Source organism: Idiotropiscis lumnitzeri, chromosome 7, assembly GCF_059441095.1.
Source record: "Idiotropiscis lumnitzeri isolate Australia: NSW breed Sydney's pygmy pipehorse chromosome 7, RoL_Ilum_1.0, whole genome shotgun sequence".
Lineage (NCBI taxonomy): Eukaryota > Metazoa > Chordata > Actinopteri > Syngnathiformes > Syngnathidae > Idiotropiscis > Idiotropiscis lumnitzeri.
Window position 1 is genome coordinate 8,168,501 of NC_142397.1, and position 21,827 is coordinate 8,190,327.

The following is a 21,827-nucleotide window of genomic DNA, read 5'->3' on the forward strand; positions in this document are numbered from 1 at the left end:
TATCACCACTGTCACGTCAATTGGATATACCGATACGTACAGATAGCGAGATGGAGGCAGTTTTGCATATTTGAGCATGAATTCCATTATTCTGAAAGCATAACACATAGTTTAAACCAGTGCTTCTCAAATAGTGGGGCGGAGCCTCCCTGGGGAGTCTGGTGCAATGCTGAGGGGGGGGGGCGCATGTGACCCTGGGGAACATGCTTTTTTTTTTTACAACCGTACTGCAATAAAGTGTAATTGCACATCCACTCCAGAAGTTGGCAGTGGCGCTCTCCTTGCCCATTGTGCACAGCGAGTATTAACTCAACGAAAATGCTACTATTTATAGTTGCGGCGGAGAGTGGGTGGTGGTGGGGCGGGGGGTAAAATTATTGAAAAGCACTGTTATCTGCCAACGCATCCTGCTTTTTTTTCAACCAATGAATATCGGGTTGTAATATCGGTTATCGGCCTCCATGACTATTAATAATCGGTATCGGCCATGAAAAAAAACATATCGGTCTATCACTACGAGTCCTGACCATTTGTTTAAAGAAGAGCTTGTGAAAGTGACAATATGTCTTGTTTCTTCCTTGCAAATAAAACGCCTTTCATCCAACTCAACAAAGAACAGCAAACAAGGCACAGGCAGTCATTTGTCACATTTGCGAGTCCGCGCCATTCACAAGGATTGCAAAAAAAAAAATAAAAGAAAAATAAATGATGACTTCTTGTTGTATACACTCGTCCCATTTCTCGGTTTACCGTAGTCATCGCCGTGCCAATGTGTTCTGCCCTGTTTTGACTGCTGATGAGCTTGAGAAGTCGCTCAACGTATTTACTGTGACAGCATGAAAAATGTTGAAGGCGCTAAATAAAGAGGAAGGCTGCTGAGTAAGGGACAAAGTAAAACAAACATCAGCAAAAAAAAAAAAAAAAATGGACAGTAAATTCTGAAGCTGCATTTTACAGAGTCAATCCTCATGTGAGTTTCGGATGTCCTCTGCAATGTCACCAGTTCTCTGATTAAAAATGCCATTGTTATGTTGATTTTGACCTCTGGGGGCAGAAGCATCTTTAAAGACAAGATTTACTAAAATTAAATCCATTTTTTGGGGACTTCTGGATGACTCATAAAATGTATGTTTACAGTCATCAAAATGTTCACGATTTTCTCTCTCGTCTTTCGTTTCAGAGCGCGTCGACGTCGGTTGTCATTTAAGTGAGTCGCAACGAGTTTGAGCGCACACTCGTGCGAGCTGGAAGGCACGCTGCATTTGCGCTTGTGAGATGAGGAGAAGCTAAGTGGCTTGTACGACCACCCGAGTCTGACAGCTTGGTGCAGCGCAACATGGATTAGAAGCCCCACACCTCAAGAGATCAAAGGTAAGAAGAGATTCCCCTGATTCCTTATCATTTCACACTTGACGCTACGGAATTGACATAAACGGGAAGCGCTGAGGCTCGGGTATTGATAAGATGGCAACGTGCCGACATGCGCCCGTGAAGGCAATGACTGCAATATGGGATTTTACCAAACAACTTGATCGAGTTTTCCACACAAGACCGAACATAGAACTTGAACAAAATTTGTTTTCTGTGGAGCTGGTTGACTTCAAGGTGGTTCAAATTAAAATAAATAATATGATACCATATTTTTCAGATCATAAGGCACACTTAAAATCCTTAAATTTTCTGAAAGAACCGACAGTGAGGCTTATAATCGCCTTTTGTATGAATATTGAATGGAAGTGGAATGACGTTTGACTTAGTTGCTGTACTGGTTTGTTTCCCTCAATTGAGACTACACTTTATAACCCGGTGCGCTCAATATATGGAAATTTCCAAATAATAGACCTGTTCATTAAAACTGTGCCTTATAATCTGGTTTGCCTTATAACTCAGTGCGCTTTATATGGACATTTCCCCATAAATGACCTGTTCGTTGAGGCTGTGCTTTATAATCCAGTGCGCCTTATAACTCAGTGCGCTCTATATATGGAAATTTCCACAAAATAGACCTGTTCATGATGCCCGTGCCTTACAATCCGGTTCGCCTTATAACTCAGGGCAATTTTTATGGGCATTTCCAAAAAAAATGACCCGTTCGTTGAGGCTGTGCTTTACCATCCGGTGCACCTTATAAGTCAGGACGCTCTATATATGGAAATTTCCACAAAATAGACCTGTTCATTATGCCCATGCCTTATATTTCAGTGCGTCTTTTAAACCAGTGCGCTCTATATATGGAAATGTTAAAATACAGGCCTGTTCTTTGAAAGTGTTTTATAATCCTAGGCACCATATAACTCGGTGTGCCCTATATATGGAATTTCCAAAGATAGACCTGTTCGTTGTGCCTTAAAGTGAGCCTTTAGTAGGTACAAGAAGTTATTTAGACGTTATGAAGGAAAAACATTTTTGAGAAGCTCCAATTTCAAATCCAACCAGAACTCGTTTGCTCATGTTAACTCGATTCGGGAAGTATGACTTTTTTTTGGGTGCGAGTCCAAACTTTACTATTCTTTGTCTTTTGTCATTTACATTTTTTTCCTGCAACTTAATGCTTTCCTCATTTGTCCTAATCCAGTGTTATGTCTAAAAAAAATCCCTATTTTCTTGCGGACTCATTTTTATTTTTCATAAACTAAATGGCGACAACTATCAAAAATTCTCGTCTTGGCTTTGCACATACAATTCAAGGATCCCCCCTCCCCCCAAAAAAAGAAAAAATCTGCAACTTTTTGTCTCCTTTGTTTGTTGAGCGTACCCAACAAACAAACCCTCAGCCCGCAACCTTCCGATGCAAGCACAGGTACGCAAATGGAGGTCATTAGAGCTTGCGACTGTGTCCTCTTTCCTGTCCTCTCAGGCCCCCCGCTTCCCTTTCTTCCTGACCTCCTGCTTCTTTTGTGTGCACTGCCGATGAAGATGCGCCCTCAGAATGGGACAGTTTTACTGCCACTGATTTAAAGGACAAAATGTGCTGTTGCCTGAAAGCTTCCTTGTACACTGCTAGCTGCTGTCGTTTGTTTATAGTTGCGAGGGCGGGTACTGCTGTTGAGCGGGAACAGAGTGAGTAGCTGCATTTGTCCATCACCAGTCATCTTTAATCCATCCATCGCTTCTCCTCACGAGGGTCGCGGGGGAGACACCCTGAACTGGTTGCCAGCCAATCGCACACCTAGGGGGAATTTAAAGTCTCCAATCAACTTGCCATGCATTTCTTTGGGAATGTGGGAAGAAATCGGAGTACCCGGAGGAAACCCTCGCGGGCACGGGGGAAAACATGCAAACTCCACAAAGGATGGCTGGAGCCGGAATTGTACCCACAACCTCTGCACTGTGAGGCCATCGTGCTAACCAGTCGTCCACCGCGCCGCACTAGTCATCTTCAAATGCATTGAGAATTATTTTCGAGCGCTTTTAAGCGCATTTTGAAAAGGTTTGTCGGTGAAAGACGACAGTTATCGACTGAAAAAAAAAATGTTCGACAAGGTAATTTGTCTCATTAAAGTCACCAAATGGCAACCTGTGGCCCATTTCGCGTTGCAACGTTGATATGGTTCATTTCATTTCACAAAAATCAATTTGTGATATTTTTGTGTCATGCAATATTTGACGAGAAGGCCTTACTTTAATCAACTCGTGATCTGATTGGCTATCGCAAGTGTCTATCAAATCTGAAAGTCCATTGACAATGACAGAAGAGATGCCCGCACCATTGTATCTGAAGACCTCGGACGAATCGTGCGTGGTACTGGTATTGTGAAATCTGCCTGGCAACACGAGCGAGCTGAATACTGATTGGATAAAAACTCGCTCCAAAAAAAAAAAATCAACACTAGGATATAATATGACATCAATGTGAAGAATACGATCATAATTCCTTGATTATGTCAGGCCCTCCATTTTACATTTCCTCAGTCACAGAATTCCAAATTAGCCGCAGTGTTACGAGAGTCCAACTCCCGGCAGGATCTGCCCACTTCTGCCCGTTCGTGCCGAAGTGCTCACGTCTTTAAATGCTTTTTAATTCGTGTAGCAGGAGATGGCAAGTGCAAATTGACACACCATATGCTTTTCATCATTTTTTTTTTCTTTTTTCAAGCTACCACTCTCCCACAGGCAGCTCCTGTGAATATAAACACCGGCACCGACAGCGTGCTGTAAAGACAAATTTCTCCGAGGCGAAATCTGCTACTGTCAGACTGTGACTTTTTTTTTTTTACCAACTCTGGCACATGGAAAATGGCTTTGTGGAGATGCTTTCAATTTCATTGCCCACATGTGCAATCTTGCATGAGATGCAAGTATTGACTATCACTTTGGTGCAGATGGTGTATAACACATCCCCCCCCATTCACCCGCCCCCCCCAACCCCCTTCAGTCAGTGTCAACCGCTCTTTTTAGTGTCGCCGTTGGGTGAATCCCTGGTTTTTTTTTGTTTTTTTTTTGCTCAGCCGTGCTGGGAATGAAAGGCGTGAAATGCTGGTGTGTCATGCTCATTAGTGTTATCTTTGTTGCACTTTGGATGCCGCTGCATTCATCCCAGCCGGTAGGACATTTATGTTCACCTGCATTGCAGGAGAATAAAATAGTTAATGCCGGAAAAAAAAAATTGAGACCACGAATGACGCCAGTTCTTCCCAGTTTGTTACTCTTGCGAGTGCAATTTTTTATTTGTGCGCCTGCTTGGATTTAATGAACTGTTTGCATTATTTTTGGTGTTTGACGGTCTGGTGTCAGTTGCTGCTGGGCCTCTTTGCCTTTTCTCCGCTTTTTTTTTTTTTTCCTCCTGACTGCCCCTGGAAAGTTGAGATAAGACCCACTGATGTTTGTCCGCTCCCTGGAAGATTATTGAGGCCGACACGTAAGAGGACGCTGGCAGTGCCAATCTCCTGGAGGCCTCCAAAAAAAAAAGCAGATCACAGCTCCACCTGTATGAGACCTGTTGCTGGTTGGCTAATTATTTCCCAAAGCAAAACGACGAGTGGATCTCCTGGAAAAATATGATTTCACTTTAAATGTCATATTTCTGCAAATAGTGGACTGCTGCGTTTATTTACTCGTCGGGGCATCGTAGTGGTGAGCGTGCTTATTAGGCTTGAGTGACTTTGTGGAATAATATTAAACGATGTCAGCTGTATCCTGTACGTCAAGCGTAAGTGGGTTTTTAAAAGCAAATAAAAATAATTGTGTTGGAGATATGCAGGAATAGCTTCTCGAAATATAAACACAGAACATGGATTCCATTAGAGAGTAAATTGTTGTGACACAGTTTTGAGGTCTCAATTGAGTGTGACTTGATAGGTTCGACTGTTTTCGTTAGCAACAGCTCTTTTAGTCATTTTAGTGAGCGATTTCTTGGGGGGGGGGGTTTATTTTATTTCTTACTATGTAACTGTTTTGTACTTCTAAATAGACTATGTGAAGTATATTGAGGGGAATTGTGTATGAAATGTGATTATATTTTATTTTATTTTATTTTATTTTTTTTACAATCTCTAGGTACTGCCCAAGGTATTGGAAACATCTAAACCAGGGGTGGGCAAACTTTTTGATTGGCGGGCCACAATGGGTTCTAAAATATGACAGAGGGGCCGGACCAGGAGCTGATGGATCGAGTGTTTTGGTCATCTCACCTCATCGCAGAAAAAAACAAAAACATTTAATTTTAAATGAAAGTGAACAAAAGCATTACAACAATATATATGTCTTTGAAAAACCACAGTATTCACAAAATAAAACACAAACGAGGGTTATTCATTTAATTTTTTTCAAGTTCGGCGGGCCGGATTCAAACATTGAAGGGGCCCCATGTGGCCCCCGGGCCGTAGTTTGCCCACACCTGTTTTAAACAATAAGAAAAAGTTAATGTTTCTCAAACTGAGTTAAAAAAAATTGTCAATTATTCTCCAGAGTTACCGCTTTAATTTTGACAGCCCTAATATATACACTTGAACATGAGCAATCTTGTTGTTCTTTGTTTTGAAAATCAGCCTTTTAAAGTTTTTGTTGTGTTGACACAGTTTAAAATCTGCACCGCAATGAGGCCATCTGAGCTTTTTGTGCCATCCAAATCAGGAAATAATCAAATTTCATATTTATAGCTGGGGGCATAATTTAGAGGAAAAAGGTTAAAATCTGAATAAGACCTGGCCCACATTACTTTTTTTTATTAAAAAAAATAATTTTGTTCAAGTGTATCGAAGGCAAGACGCAAGCCATAAACTTTCATGACAAGAGAAGTCATCGTGCAAAAACAGATCACATCATATTACAGTTGATGCTAAAATAAGCGAGCACGCTCCTCGTAGCTTCTGTTGGACTTTTTGAGTTTGCATCACTTTGGATTGAACTCAAACCGTTTTGTTCCTGTTGGCAAGGAGGTTACGATTTCTGCGGCGTTAGCGTTTTTAGACAAAAAGCTGTATTGTCAATCAAACATTAAACATTCAAAGCATTACAGTCATGATCCAAGGCCGTTGGCAAGAAATCTGCTCTTGTCGTCAATTTTAGCTCTCCTAAAAGTGAATGGAGGTGGTGTGAGAAAAAAAAAAAAGGGAAAACTGGTCTTTTTACGGCGTGCCAAGACTTCACATGAGCCCACTGTACTCTATTGTTATTTCTCTTTTGCACTTTGTGATACTCATTACGACTCCTTTAGTAATTCAGGTACGTCAAATTAAAAAAAAATAAAAATAAAAATAAAAAAATAACTAAATAAAATTCTGCCTCTGGTTATATTTTGTTTGGTGTCATTTAGACCTGTCAAAGATGCGTGAACGTGAGGCCAATTTATCAAATGAGTTGTTTTTTATTTATTTATTTATTTATTTTTTGCCATGCCATAGTTGCTCTGGGAGAAAAGTTTGGAAAGAAGACGATACCTGAGTGTGAATATGATGTAGTGGGCAGAATCACAACAACATGTTGTCTTGTTGTCAGTTTGACAATGAAGAGCAGTGATCGGTGGAGACATTCGCTGCATATTCGTCAACGGTTAGGTCACTACTTTTCACCAACAAATGGCGGCAGTTTAATTATTAAATTACAGATTGTTGATTGAATTAATGTCAAGGGAAAATTGTTTGAATAAAAAAAAAAAGAGGTTGGGTTTAAAAAATAACAAAAAAATTTAATCGATTTTCCTTTTCATAGCCCGATATTGATTCATAAAACCATATATCGATACTGTTAATAAAAAAATTTTCCCCATAAATTCACATGACGTGGCATCTTGTCACTAGGCGAAAGTAGTATATCAAAATAAAATGGCGGAAGCAGCAAAAGCATATTCGATAAAACGTACACGATGAATGGAACTGCATTTGCTTCAATTCTTCATAGAAATGTGAATATTTTGACTAATGTGCCGAGTTACAGCAAGTTTGTACTCATTGCAGCTTTTGTTCTTCCGAGAATGCCAAAAATTTCTAAAGTACAATTGGTACAGTGTGTAATCCTTGACTGAATCGAAAATCAAAGTGAATTGTGAATCGAAAATCAATCTAAACGAATTGAAAATGGAATTGGATCGAACCCTCGTCTATCGAATTGACCCAGTCCGAGTTATAAACAAACTTAAAGAAATAAATATCAAGCAGGCAGAAATGGGCAAAAATACAATATTTCCCCTACCATAAGACGCACCCGCATATAAGCCGCAGCGGCTCTTTTTAAATAAAAATAAAAAACGAACAAGCCGCACCACACTATAAGCCGCAGTTTCCCCCGTTGAAAAAAATGAGTTGTTTACTGCATGTACAGAACGATTTTTTACTGTGACTCCACATAAAGGTACATAAATGGATTGTTAAAACTGTGCCTTTTAACACTGCAACCACTTTGCTCATTATAACAGAACAGACCCAAGAGAGAAAAAAAATCTAGATTTATTTAGCGTATTTTCTGAAAGATAGAGCGCCCCCCTAGTGGTGAAAGAAAAATCCACAGAAAAGTCGCATGGTTCAAAATCTAGGAAAAAAGTAGCGGCTTATCGTCTGGTAAATACAGTAAAAACATGGCATAGCTCCCACAAAAATAAATGACTCACAATTCTGTAAGATCTGATGACTGGGGAATATTACGGGGGTGGCCACTATTTGAGGAAACTGAATTTCGGGTTGTTTGCGATGTTTACACGTTCCATCATTGTGCCGCCTAAAATGTAGTTTCATCCGATGACGAGATGTGAAAGGTTGGATTTTATTTTCCTTTTCTTTTTCAATCAGGGATTTTCGGTTGCCTTTGATGCTTGCTGGAAGGTTAATAGTGCACGGAGAGAGTAGCCTTGCAAAGCTCAGCTCACAAAGCAGGCAGAGGATTTGTCTTGCGCTTTTGACTCGGGCTCACTTTGTATTCCTGACGCCGATCCTCTTTTAAACCAGGCCTCATCTCATGCAAATGTTTCCATGTTGGTTCGTCTTGTCTTTCAATCTCTCAAATGCCGAATAGTTTTGTTCATCTGACAGTTGTCTGATCAGACCTACGCAAATAACGCTCATCATTTTATCACTTTTTTCAGTTTGGTGAGTCGAGAGCTGAAAATAGAACAGGAAGAAATTAAGATATAACCTACTGTTTTTTTTTTGTTTTTTACACTTCAGATGTTTTATTTCTTGAATAGTTATTTTTTGCTTTCACTGGGCCTCATTAAACCCAAGGTTGGTGTTTGTTCACGGCATTGTGCCGCCTTCCCGGAATGGAAGCCAAAAATAATCCCGCGTTCTTTCGATTAACGCATTCACTGCCAGCCCAGGTTAAAAAAATTTTTAAAAAATGCATTTTTTGACGTATATATCCGTCAATGGCAATGAAAGAGTTTTAATAATCGGGCACATTGCTGCGCGACCCGGTCACTGCCCACGCTGTCATAAATAAACGAGCACAGCTCACGTGGCATATTGGCGTTGTAGTTTGCACTCCGCCGCGGGCAAATCTCCCGAGATGGCTCAGTTGGAGAGCGTCGGCAAATAAGAGCGAGACAATTTGCTGTTGGGTTATAGTGCTGCTTTATTGTGAGTGGCAGGTCCTTATCAACACTCCCACTGGTTGATCACAGTTGAAAGGGGGTCAGGCTGAATTAAAGACGAGCTAATTAAAATGTCCGGGGGACATGCGAGGCCTTCTTTCACTTATCTGCCAGAGCACAGTGATAGAAACGGGAGAAGTGGGTGAAAAAAACAAAAAACAAAAAAAATGAATAATGGTTTTGTTGTTGCATGCTGAGTAATATCGGATACAAGATCATGTCATGGCGCTGTGTGGTTATTTATAACCACAATGTTTTTTTTTTGGTGGACTCTAATCATTTGTCATTGCAGATAACGCAGCAAAGACTTGGTGAGTACATTCTCAAGTGAACAGACTCGTATCGATGGATAGCTTGAAGTTCTAGTGACAGCCATAAAATTACGATTCTGGTCTTAGTCTTTTCTCATCTTGTCACCGTGGTGTGGCAGTTTTCAAATGACTCATTTTCGCAGCAAATTGGAGAACAGAGCCTCGGCTGCAGCCACTTTGCATTTGCAGATACAGTTTACTCATGACATTGAGGTGGATTTGGGGTGCTAACCAGGTTACACTTTTCGTAGCATTTGATACGTTTTTTTTTTTTTGAGGTATGAAATGCATCGATATAAGGGGTTACGGTTCAACACTTTTTGGAACGATACACAATGATATAATAAAGGTGATTTGATAAGATATTTTCATCGGGGCTGGGTTTAAAAAAATCGTTATATGGATTTTAATCGATTATCATTTAGCCCAATATCGATTCATAAAATGATACATTGATACTTCTAAAAATGTCTTTTTCCCCATAAATTTACATGACGGCGGCACGGTGGACGACTGGCTAGCAGTGCAGAGGTGCAGGGTTTGATTCCGGCTCCAGCCTTCCTGTGTGGAGTGAGCTGTGACATTGGCAATGCAAGCCCGAGGGCAGTTTGATGTCAAATTCAGTCGACAGCAGAGGGCGCTGTAAGGCCAAAATGGCAGCTCCGTGAGATGGATGCGTAAATGGACTTATTTGCTTAATTCTTCTTCGCACAATGTTGTGTTTTGACATGTGGGGCACATAGAACGTATTATTGCAAAAATAAAATAAAAAAGCCCTAAGTTCCACTTGAAACTGGAAAACACTGTACTTTGTGCGGCACAAACAACACATCAGAGTCTGTTGCCACTTGTTGAGCAACTATGATCTGTTACCTCCTGTATCAGCAAAACTCGGATTTCGAACATTTCACTGGCGCAGCTGAACAGACGGTCCCATATTGACCTGTTGTTCTGGGCACGTTTTGCTTCCAAAGTACAGATACTGCGGGGTTAGCGTCATGCATTGTGTCCAAATTCCCCTCAGGGCTTTGAGTTTCAGCAAGAAATGGTTATTTCGAGAAGAATTACCACACGGTCCTCTGGTGCCGACACAACTTCATTTGACATTGAGTCACTGTAGTGAGGCCGATTGATTCTTGGGAAGGCGAGTACTTTTCTTTCTTGCCTTTCGAGAAAAACGGGGAAAAAATGGCAAACAATTTGTAACACCACAAATCTCTTTATTGTGAGGCCCCATTGTGTTTTGGGCACCTCATTGAGATTGGGATTACTGATGTTCGTCGAAGAGTAGAAAAAAAACGCTCGATGTTTGTGTGGTCCGTTTTCCCAACGGGAAAGGGTTGACCACAGTGTTTTATGGAAATTACTCAGGGAAATCTTCCACAGTTCCTCTTTTTATTTGTTTCTTTTAAGAGCAGCAGCAGCAATAGTAGTCGAAACAATGTTAAATACGAATAATAATAATACTGTTTAATAATACTGAATAATAATATTGTGTAATAATAATAATAAATACTGTCTGCACTCAGTTATATTTACTTTCAATCCCGCGAGTCATACGCGGCCCGCCACAAGCCAACTACATTTCCCACAATGCCCGCGGTATCAGAAAGTCACTCGCCGGCCGATTCGAAATCCACACAACAATTTAAGCTTAACTGAACAATTGCAGCGTTTAAAGTATAAAATACACCCCGTGCACGACAACATAACAAAGGAAAACAGAGAAGTATTTTAACAGTTGGCCGTTTACTGGGTCGAGTGTCGCGGCGCGAGTGGGATTCGCCTGTCAAAAAAATGCATCACGTGAGCCACGCACCAGGCGAAACGAAGCGCAATCACCGGAGGCTCCGCCTATAACCCCACATTTAAAGGGACCGTGCGGTCAAACAAGCCCAAACGCAACTGACTAGAAATCTATAGTTTTAAAAATTCGGCATTGGGGGATATATGCTCTCGTTATGCAGTATCTGAGGCTTAATGTGCAGGTGTTTGGAATTTGACTGACAGCACTAGTGAATCAGCATAATGAGGTGCCATGTTGCCTGTGGAAATGATTACTGCAGTAGGAGAGGCATTAGATTGATGAGGGCAATCTCCTCCTCTGTCCCTGAGATGCACCACCATCATGTTTAGACTTTATATATTGTCCCTCCCTTTCTGGCAATGTGACCCGATACTTTTCACAAAATGCTGCTCGATCATTTGCTCTTTAAGGGACATTGTTTTCTTTTTTTTCTTTAAATAGTGGTCGTCTTCCAGCGCCACGGTTGTGGGTTTGATTCGCAACCCTTCTGACCACGTCCAAGTGCCCTCGAGCATGACCTGATTTGCTCATTTGCTCGCCAGTGTTATTGATACAATAAAGCACGATTGCCGAACGTCCCATTTGTGACGGATTGGTCTAAACATGCAGCGTGATAGCCTCCGAGGAAACCTAGCGACCCATTTCTCAAGCTAGGTTGATCTCCTTCAGGTCACTGGTGATCCAAAGGGTGTCCATTTCTCGGAGCCTACGGGCGTTTTTTCAGAACATCGGTCACATCAGTTTATAAGGTTAGCTGCACATTTTTTTGGCCAGCCCGTGTGGGTCTCTCCATCAGCTTGATTGATTGTGAGTATGATAACTGTCTGAAAAATTCTTAGCCCGCCCCGCCGGTCAGATCAGCACTTTGTTTGGACACGGAGCTTGACAAAGCCTAATGCGGCTATGCTCTGCCGTGCCGTGAGCTGCTCACATCAGAAGCAACTAATTGGATTGATAAAAAGCTCATGTGAATGGCGCCTGAGGAGTACGATTGGGTACTGCTTGGCCGACTGGGGATGGAAAATCGGAAATGAACGAAAGCTAAGACTCTACTTTGTAAGTTGCAAGGCGTAGGTCACGATTGACCCGTCGCTATGAAATGGAATTACCTTTTTAGCCTCGCAGAACGCTATTTGCGATGCACGACAATCGGGCTAGCAGCAAATTGCTTTTTGCCTTGAAAGACTTTCGGAATCGACAGCCTCATTGATCACGATTAATTGATATTGCTGCTGAGATTGATGAGGATAATAAATGGGGTGCGGTAAAACGTCCAAACGGGTCAAAGCAAGGAGTCATGACTGAGAAGAAATTCTGAATGAATGATTAGTGGAACGATTGAGCTCGTGCCTCCGCGTCATTATTCATGTTGCTCCTGATGAATGCTCATGTTTACATCTCGTGCGGAACGTCCACAAATCTTATGCTGTTACGCAATGTGGACTCCTCAGCTGTTTGTATATTAGCTCATTTACATATCTGTTTTCTAAGTTTCGAGAGAGAGAGAGAGAGAGAGAGAGAGAGAAAGAAATATGGGCCCTGATAATCGGAGAGAGAGAAAACAAATATGGGGACTGATAATCGGAGAGAGAGAAAACAAATATGGGCCCTGATAATCGGCTAGGCCAATAATCGGTCTCTCACTATTTTAAACAGAATCATTTTAGCGCAAAGACAGTCCTTTTGATAGCAAGAAGCACCTCTGGGGACGTTTACTGAGACAAGGGTGACATCTAAAGCCGGTCTTCTCATTAAACGGTTCGGATTGATTGAAGACTAAGATGCTTTCAAAAGCTTCTTGCTTTTTATTGAAAATCTGTACTTTCCTCCTGCAATGTTTGTTTTTCATTGTTTCGAATTGTTTGGAGGGTGCCGGAGCATGAAAAAGTGACGGGAAATTTCGAGTGAATTGATCACAGATATCGTGATCCAGTGGTTTGGGACCCCTGTCTTAGGTCTCTCACTCAATTTATATGATCAGAGTTTCAGAATAAATCAGAACATGTAAACGACATCTCAACCGCGATGGCGGATCATTATCCCGTCACCCCTCCGTTCCGATTCGATCGAATTGATTGGACCGGCGCTGAACTAATTTTCAAAACTGATGGACTTTCCTTGCCGGAGCATGGTTCATTATGGTTTTCAAGCAGGTTATCTCCCCTCGGGGTCCATCTGGAGCTGCCACTGACCTTCAGACATGAGGAAGCGCATGAAAGATTGGACGGACGCGGTTGATAAGGAGGAGTGAAAGAGGATTGGTGAAGGAAATTAGAACATGACAATGGAGGGCATGTATTAAGGCCATGTCGATACAGAAAAGGACAAAAACAGGTGACAAAAATGAAAAAAGACATTTACACGGACCGCATTTCATTCTGGCTAGTCACCACACCGAAGTTCTCATGTCTTATGCTCAACAAGAGTGCAAGATTGTTTGTTTTTCACATAACATCCCGTTTGGAGGAGCAAGTGGAAATCTTTGCGTTTGGAGGTGGCCCTCACAGGATACACTGAATCTTGTCCAACCTAGCACAAGAGGACCACGATGGTCAAACAATCTAATCTGGGATCTCATTGACTTCCAATTTGTATGGATTGAAGATGTTATTAAAAGTTTCAAAATATGGTTTTATGAATTCATATCAGAAAAGAAAAATCGATTTATATATATATATATATATATATATATATATATATATATATATACATTTTTTTTTTTTTTTTTTTTTAACCGAGCCCTCCTAACCACCACCAAACTTCTTGTCAACTTACCACAATGTCTTTGTGGGGACGTGTGATGTCTTTTCAGTTTTGCTGTTTTATTTTCCTTCCCAATTCAAGCATACCGTTTTTCCCGTCACTTCAATGTAATGGAAAATGTCTCCATATATATCAAGTCGCATTACTTGACTTTTTTTGCATGGTTATTTTGCCGTGAATATTTTCGGCTAGTATTCGTTAATGAAATTAATGCTAATTCCACGGTTCTGTGATCGTCTCTATTTTTTATTTCTTTATTTTATTTCAAGTAAATTATTTGAATCGCCATTACGCTAAAGTTTTTGGCTCGGGGAACTGTCTGGACGTGATACATTACGCACAATGGCAGTCGGATCCCAAATCGTTTTGTATTTGTATGCCGTTGGTGCTGCAGGAGGCTCCGCATTTGTGAATGCCTGAGTTCGTGAGAACTGTCTTGTCAAGAGCGAACACATTAGGAAAGTTATTCCTACCCGGGAGGGGGAAACAACCTTTGACCGAAGGACAGCACATTTGTTTTATACTACAGCTAGTAAGGCAAAGATCATCCTTCACGATTGCGGCAAAAATTGATGTTGATGAACCGACCTTGTTTCGTTCAAGATATTTTTAACACTAAGATGTTTTTATTGTCATGAGTTTCACCTCTGCATCAAATCCAGCACATAGCCTGGACCGCAGTTGAGGCAAAACACCACACACAAACGAACGGGGTTATATTAAAAATAGTTTGCCAAATGTCATTGCATAATGTATTGAAAATGATAAGTATTGAGATTTTTTTTTAGGCCAATTAAGCGGATTGCTTGGGTGGTACGGTTGTTTTGGCTTGGCGGGAATCGAGTCACAAGCAGCATTGCAGTACACGGAGTGAGCCGCCCTTAACTGGAATGAAAACCCCAAGTGATTGACTGTGTGAATGGAGTGTGAATTTTAATTTGAGCATCGCGCACAAAAGCACCGACCATTTCTCTGTGCGCTAATCTATTCCGAGAGTTCCACTTGTGCATATTCATTTTGCATGCTGAGCCAAAACTAACAGTCACAGAACATAAAGTGTGCAATAATCCTTGGCCTTGTAATAGCTCTACCACCAAATTATATATGAGGTATGCTTTGTTTGCATCTCGATCAATGCTGGAACACGCGGCAAATGTGCACATTTGTCAGCTCAGAACGGCGGAACATAAGTCATACTTTGGCACGACCAGTCGACTGATTCATTTAAGGGGGCTTTCACATTTGCAGCCGGTGCTTCATTTTAGTCAGACTCTCGTTAGTTTCCACCTTTGATGGAGTTTATAACATCATTTGCGGGGTTCAAACTGGTGATGGGAAAATGAAGCTTCAAATGTGCTTCATGAAACAGTTGTTGTATTTTTGAGTCCTCTAGGTGGCACTGTTGGTTTAAAAAATGGCACGTCAGTGTACTTTCAGCCCAATCTTGATCAGAGAGCGCCATCTACAGGAGTCCAAAAATACTACAACTTATTCATGAAGCAGATTTGAAGCTTCATTTACCCATCGCTAGTTCAAACCATCTGGCTAAAACAAACTAAAGAAATAAACAACAAAGAAGCCGACTAAATCCACAATAAAAACTGAATTTAAATAAAAAGCAATTTTGAAAACAGTTTTTTTGAGCTTAGTAATTAATAAGAATGTAACGATTAATCGAAAATCGATTTAAAATTGATTTAAAATATGCATTGATGAAAACAATTAAGAATCGATGTGGGAATTTCAGAAAAGGATTTGTAATGATGATAGTCAAATCAATTGTGCATTCATTTATTTTCATGTTTAGTTCGGGCGCGAACAAAAAACTTAAAACTGTCAAAATGATTCGTTCATTGACAATTTTTTTATTCCGATTAACAAGGGCTAAATTGCAGATGTTAAAATGAAAAAATCTTTTAGTTACAAAATGAATTATTCTTTTTGAAAATAAATAAATAAAAAATCTAACCAAATTGGAACAGGAACTGAAAATCGAAACTCGAATCGAGTTGGTGCTTGAGTGAATCGTTTTATTCCTAGTGATCAACAAATTGTTGACAGTATTTTACTTGACATTTGTATTTCTGCCAGTTCTGTTTCTGATTCACATTTGAAACTGGATTCTCACGAGACCCAGGAGGTGTATTGTAAAAATAGAAAGTTATGATCAAGCAGCGTGGGTGTTCGTTTTACACCATGCTCGGTAGTGCCGCTGTTGCTGCTGATGATAATGAGACGGTCCCTCTTGGGGTGCTCAATGTTTAAATGCCACACTTTGGAAGTGTTGACTCGGGCAAAATGCCATCGCTCTCCGTTGACACTGAATGGAGTTGCTGCTTTTTTTTTTCTTTTTTGGAACACAAAAGCCAGAGGGAGGGAGCGGCGTAAAAGGCTAATTTCCGATGACAAAGACATGCTAATGTTCCAGTTCATTAAAGCGACAGTAAAGTGTGCCTCGATATTCAACAAAGCATGCTCCGCCGCTTGTTTGTTCCTCTGATCGCACATCATGATGAAAGTTGCTGTTGATATTTTTTTTTTTACTTTGAGACCTTCAACATATTTTTATACATGTCCGCATACATACAGAATGAAGAATGAGCGGAAGGACCAACAAAAATTTTGTTATGTATAATACAAGATTTTATCACGTAATCGACTGGAAAAGAAATTAATTGAATTGATTGAAAATGACTAAAACAAAAGTATTGTGATATTGACCCCACTCACACAGCCACCCTGATTGGTCTGATTGTGTGACTGAGGTGCCACACGAACCCAAAACGCTGAATTTCTTTTTTATTTTCATGAATAATGTAAAGCATGCAATGGCAGTCTGCTACATCAAGCACTCCTTTTCTCGCTTGGCCAGATTTTGTTCCTTGAGATGAGACACTCTCGAAAAACCAGCCAACAAGCAGAGGAGTACATGAGCAAAAAAAAAAAAAAAACTCCCACATCATGTGGACACATGGCTTTTTGAAGCAAAACTTCAGTGAGATGCATTGTGTTTTTTTTTTTTTTCTTTTTCCCCCACCACAAATCACAGCCCTCCTCCTTCAGATCAGCCATCAGTCACTCATCCTTGTGATTCAAGCTTGGAAGCCGAACACAACATTGATTTCAAGATGGCCGTTGCTTTTGACTCAAGATGCCTTTGGAGGCTTGTGAATGTTTCATCCTTCCCTCGTGGTAAAAATATGAGATCAAACCTCTGATTAGCTTGTGTTAATTAGTGTCGATTTGGATCCATTTTGGAAAATTTGAATCGACAACCAGCCCTACAAAATGGATGCATGTTCGAAAAATGAAATCTACTAATACTTGTTAATCATTAAAAATGGGGACTTTAACATTTTCCAAGGAACTCCTCCTTACATGGTTAAAAAAATGACATGGGGAAAAAACCTTCAGATAGAAACACGTGTAGTGTTGTATTCCTGTTCGCTTTCAAGCTGTGAAATCAAGCATGTGTGTTATTGCGACTGAGGACCCAACAAGACGACCGCTGAGTCATGAACGGGTGTGCAGGTCATTGGAATGTCGGCACACTTTCATCCACACGCTGCAGAAATCAATGGCGGCCTAGCAGATGGCATCGAGGTTTATGTAACGATGCAGGAATGTGCCACAAATACTCGTTCACCGCTCAGAGGAATCTGTATTTTTCTTAAAAATTGGCTGACGTGATCTATAAAGTCAAATTCTGGTCCCGAAATGCAGGAGCTTATGCAAAACTCACATTGGGGTGCGAGCTTCAATGCAATGGCAATATAATTTTAATCGAAGACCCCCAGCTGACTCTGTTCCACTTTCAAGTTGTTTTTTTATGAGAGAGAGTGAGAGAGTGAGAGTGAGAGTGAGAGTGAGAGAAATATGGGCCCTGATAATCGGCCAGGCAAAATTTTCCGCACATTTCCCTTTGTCTTTCCAACACTGCCGATGAAGTCAATCGTTGACGCGCATCTTCGTTCACCTTCATTGGTCGTTTTAATTCCAACGAGCGAGCGTGCATGTTTTTTGACTGGCCGTTTGGCTTGCATGATGACATCTGATTAGCAAGGCACGCCGCCTGCATCTTGGCACAGCTCATGATTGTGTCAGATTTGCCGATAATTGTGACTCACGCTATGATCAGCATTGCCAAGGATTTTGTTTATTTTTGCTTTCAAAGAGCTTAGCCACTCATCGTGATGAATTGGGTTTTAATTGACAAAAGTCGGTATTGCTAATGACGGCGCAATAAATCACTCAAGGCCCCGTTTGCGCATGCTGCAGCAGAATCTCAAATCTCCAAATACAAATGCCTTATAAAGCTCATAAAACCGCAAAAAAAAAAAATCAGGAGAAATATGTCTTAAATTTGTAGGTACTAAAAAAAAAAACCCTATATTTTCTTAATATTGAAGTTTCAAGATGGCGACAGTTTGGACTGGCGGTATTTCATTTAAAATAATTGTCTCAGCTGGACTTGCTGTTGGCCGGCCGGCGCCAAAGCACTGTGTTTGACTTTGGAGGTTCCACTGCATTCTGTGTGAACTCGCATCCTCTCGGTCGTCTTTGTGTCATCACATCCAAAGTCCCCGAGCGAGCACAACAGTCGCTATCCCACACACTCTAAAGAAAGTGACTTTGTTCGTCAAACAAAAATACAATAGCCTTATCTGAAGCTACTCCTCAGTTTTTTTTTTGCAGCACAGCGATGTTGAACAAAGGCACTGTGGTTGCTGTGATTTCCCCCGATACCTCCTCCGCTGCGATGCTACGGCACAGTACCTCTGGTAGAAAAAGACTGGTAGTCAAAGTTAGTTCAAACCTGCAGCGAAACCTCCGCCCCCCAAAAAATATATGTGCACACAGACACACACCAAGACATAAAACCCGCCATTCCAAAAGCTATCTCCGAAGAAACCGTATTTCTAAAGGTGAAGATACGGGCTTTTTACACATCGGTACAGACAGCGGACAGAGAGATTTAATCAGCAGCTTAACTTGTTCTCAATTAAAATGTGGAGCAGAGCAAGCTTTAACCTTCTCTTTCTTATCCCATCACGGTAGTGACACACTATGTTTAACCCTGCAGTATCCGCCGGAGTTTTTTTTTTTTTTTTTAAAGATAAATTGATTACTTGGATCTTGGAGTGCTGTCTTAAAGAGTGTTCTTTGTGTATCACCTCCCCAAAAAAACTCTATCCAAAAACATGCATGTCTCCTAATTTGCATGATTTCAAAAAGCTCACCATACGTCCCGTGTTTTGTACTCGAAAGGGTTTGAGAGCAGTGACAAAGGCTTTAGAGAACAAAACAAGTGGTTTTCCTCGCTAATAAAAAAAAAAAACAGTAGACAGAGGAAAGAAGTTGACAAAGGAAGAGCCTAAAAGGCTATTTAAAAAAAAACCAAAAAGTTAACTAGAGTACTTAACTGAAACTAACATCTTACTTCTGGTACCCGGATGAGCGGTAAAACGGGAACACATTCACAGTGGAACTTACCGTAGTGTCACGGCCAAAAGACGCGCCGTATCAAAGGTTGTGGGTGCTTTTTCTGTATTTAATACATACACTGGGCTAGCACGCGTATGCTAGCATGCGCATGCTAGCATGCCGCCACTCAACCATAGTTGCAACAGGAACAAAACAATACTCCGGCTGACCCTAAATACGATCCACTCCTGATTAGAGACAGGTGGGTCGTAAGTGCTGCATTTTTGTGGCTCCGCCCACCAGTCAACCAGGATAGATTGCTGGTGGAGAGAACGCATGTTTTTCCTCCTTGCAGCTACAGATTAGTTCGCTCAATGAAATAAGTCCATCATCTTAATTGATTGAAATTGTCTTCGTTTAGTGAATGCGCAGCTTGGGTACGTGAGGGAGGACCAAGAACCTTGGTGGAGTGTGAGGAGCGAGAACAACCTGCAAGTTGTTTTTTAAAAATATTTCTATTGAATTTTTACTGTAGAAATAGCAATTTCTTTCAAAACCAAAACTAATACTAAAACTAAGTGTTTTTGAGAAAACTAAATCGAATAAAAACTAACAAAGCCGTCCTAAACAGTGCTGTTTTTGGAAGGCATTTTAGATTGTCTTTTTTTTTCGTCATTTGGATGTAAAATAGGTTGCACTTCATTGCGATTTTTTTGAAAGACAGATCACATGTACGATTGGAAGGGATGTCATAAATTATGCGTGTCTGACGAACCACACGCTATAACAATTTCGTCTCGTCTGGTCTCGTCAACTAAAATTTCATGTACGTCACGTCATGTTTTCGTCATCAAAAAACCTCGTTTAGCTCGTCATCGTCTCGTTATCATCATAAAAAATATATATATTTTCGTCATCGTTGACGAAAACAACACTGGTCCTAAAATATAATTAAAACGAACTAAAATTTGAAAACACACCTTCAAAATTCAGAATAATACTGTCCTGCACCATATCTTGTCCTCTGTTTGAAACAAACTTTTGTAGCAGCCCAAACCCATGGAGGCGTTTTACTCTGGGATTCATGTTCCGAATTTATCAAAGAAATCAAAACAATCCGAAGGTTATCCAGCATGTCGCGTGATCACACGAGCGGTCTCTCAAAAACAGCCGAGGCAGTGTTTGGCCTCGGATGTTAGCGAGGATTATCCCGCAATTATTGGCCATTTTCACCAAAGCGCCACAGACCATGAAACCGACCAAAGGTTGAATGATAATCAAGGACCTTTGAGTGTTTTCAATGTCCTGGGACACTAATCCTAGATCAAATACAAACAATCCAAAAATAAATTCTTCTGCCTTCCAAGTCACGGACTGTTTCCAAAAAAAGTTAGCGATGGCGAGTGACACCGCTGGCGATGAGGGATGGATGGTCTCGCAACGGTACGAAGCCACGAAGAGGTGTGGAAGTGAAGCTTGAAGAAGCCAAAGCAAAGTGCAGCGCGTAGGTGGCACCCACACAGCTCAACCGGGGCTCAGCTCGGCTTAACCAGCCCCGCATTCGCTTCGGCGCTACGGCCCGTTTGTCTGAAATCTCCACGGAAGGGACACATCAAAGCCAGGGCACGGGGGCCACCGTTCGGCTTACACACTTTTCAGAGGCAGAGGCGCTCATGTACAATAATGCGTGCAAACAAAAAGCTGCTAAACACTCGGGCGCCTTTGGCTTCTATTGATTGTTTCTATATTACTCCTGTTCTCCGCTAGCTTCACAGCCCTTCACCATTAAAAAAAAAGAAATCAGCCTTTACTGGCAAAGCATTTAACGGTTAGAAAAGTCCAGCCTGCAGCCAAATTCTCTGCATGACAAGCACAAAAAAGGGAAAGCGGCTTTTACGACAAATACTCATTTAAATGGAGAGGGTTAGCGCTTTGTTTGATTGAAAAGCAACATGTTGGGAGGGGGGGGGGAAAGGCAGAGTGTCATTGCGCTCATGGTTGGGTTTGTCTTAATTTCTTATTAATTAGTCTCAGGAGACATCCAAGGTGGGTAATTGTGATGCTTTTAAGGCGGTTATCCTCAACTGGCAACCGGTGTTGGGGGTCAGGAGGGTGCTGGCACTTGTTGCTAATGCTAACAGCTAGCTAGTAGTAGCCACTAACGCAGGAGTCTTCTGTCGTGTCATACAACGACGGCGTAATTGACTAGCGGTTTGTTAGCGCCCTAAATTAGCGACTGAATATGAAGTTGTTGTTTTTTTTTTGTCTTTAATCTGTGTGGCCCGGTCCAAAGTGGGTACTGGTCCGTGTCCAAGTGTTTGAGGACCAACTGTTTTAAATCTCAAAGGCCTTTTTACGCTGCCTGTCCTACCCTTGTCTGGGGACTTGAAAACAAATTTCCTGGTTTCTTTGCTGATGCCAGTGACGTAACAGAAACGGAAATGCGGTAAATGTCATGATCACGATCGCACCAACTGCCTGTTGTTTTTAAAAGCTTTTG

At 41.2% G+C, this 21,827-nt stretch overlaps 1 protein-coding gene across 4 annotated transcripts in view; it reads left to right on the forward strand.

Annotated features, from left to right (window-relative positions):
• grik4 (glutamate receptor, ionotropic, kainate 4) overlaps positions 1-21,827 on the forward strand; it is a 246,026-nt gene that overhangs the window by 59,250 nt on the left and 164,949 nt on the right. For all 4 annotated transcript variants that reach the window (XM_088300430.1, XM_088300429.1, XM_088300432.1 and 1 more), the window contains one exon: positions 1,181-1,371. The gene's annotated coding sequence lies outside the window, so the exon portion shown is untranslated. The remainder of the gene's footprint in view (positions 1-1,180; positions 1,372-21,827) is intronic.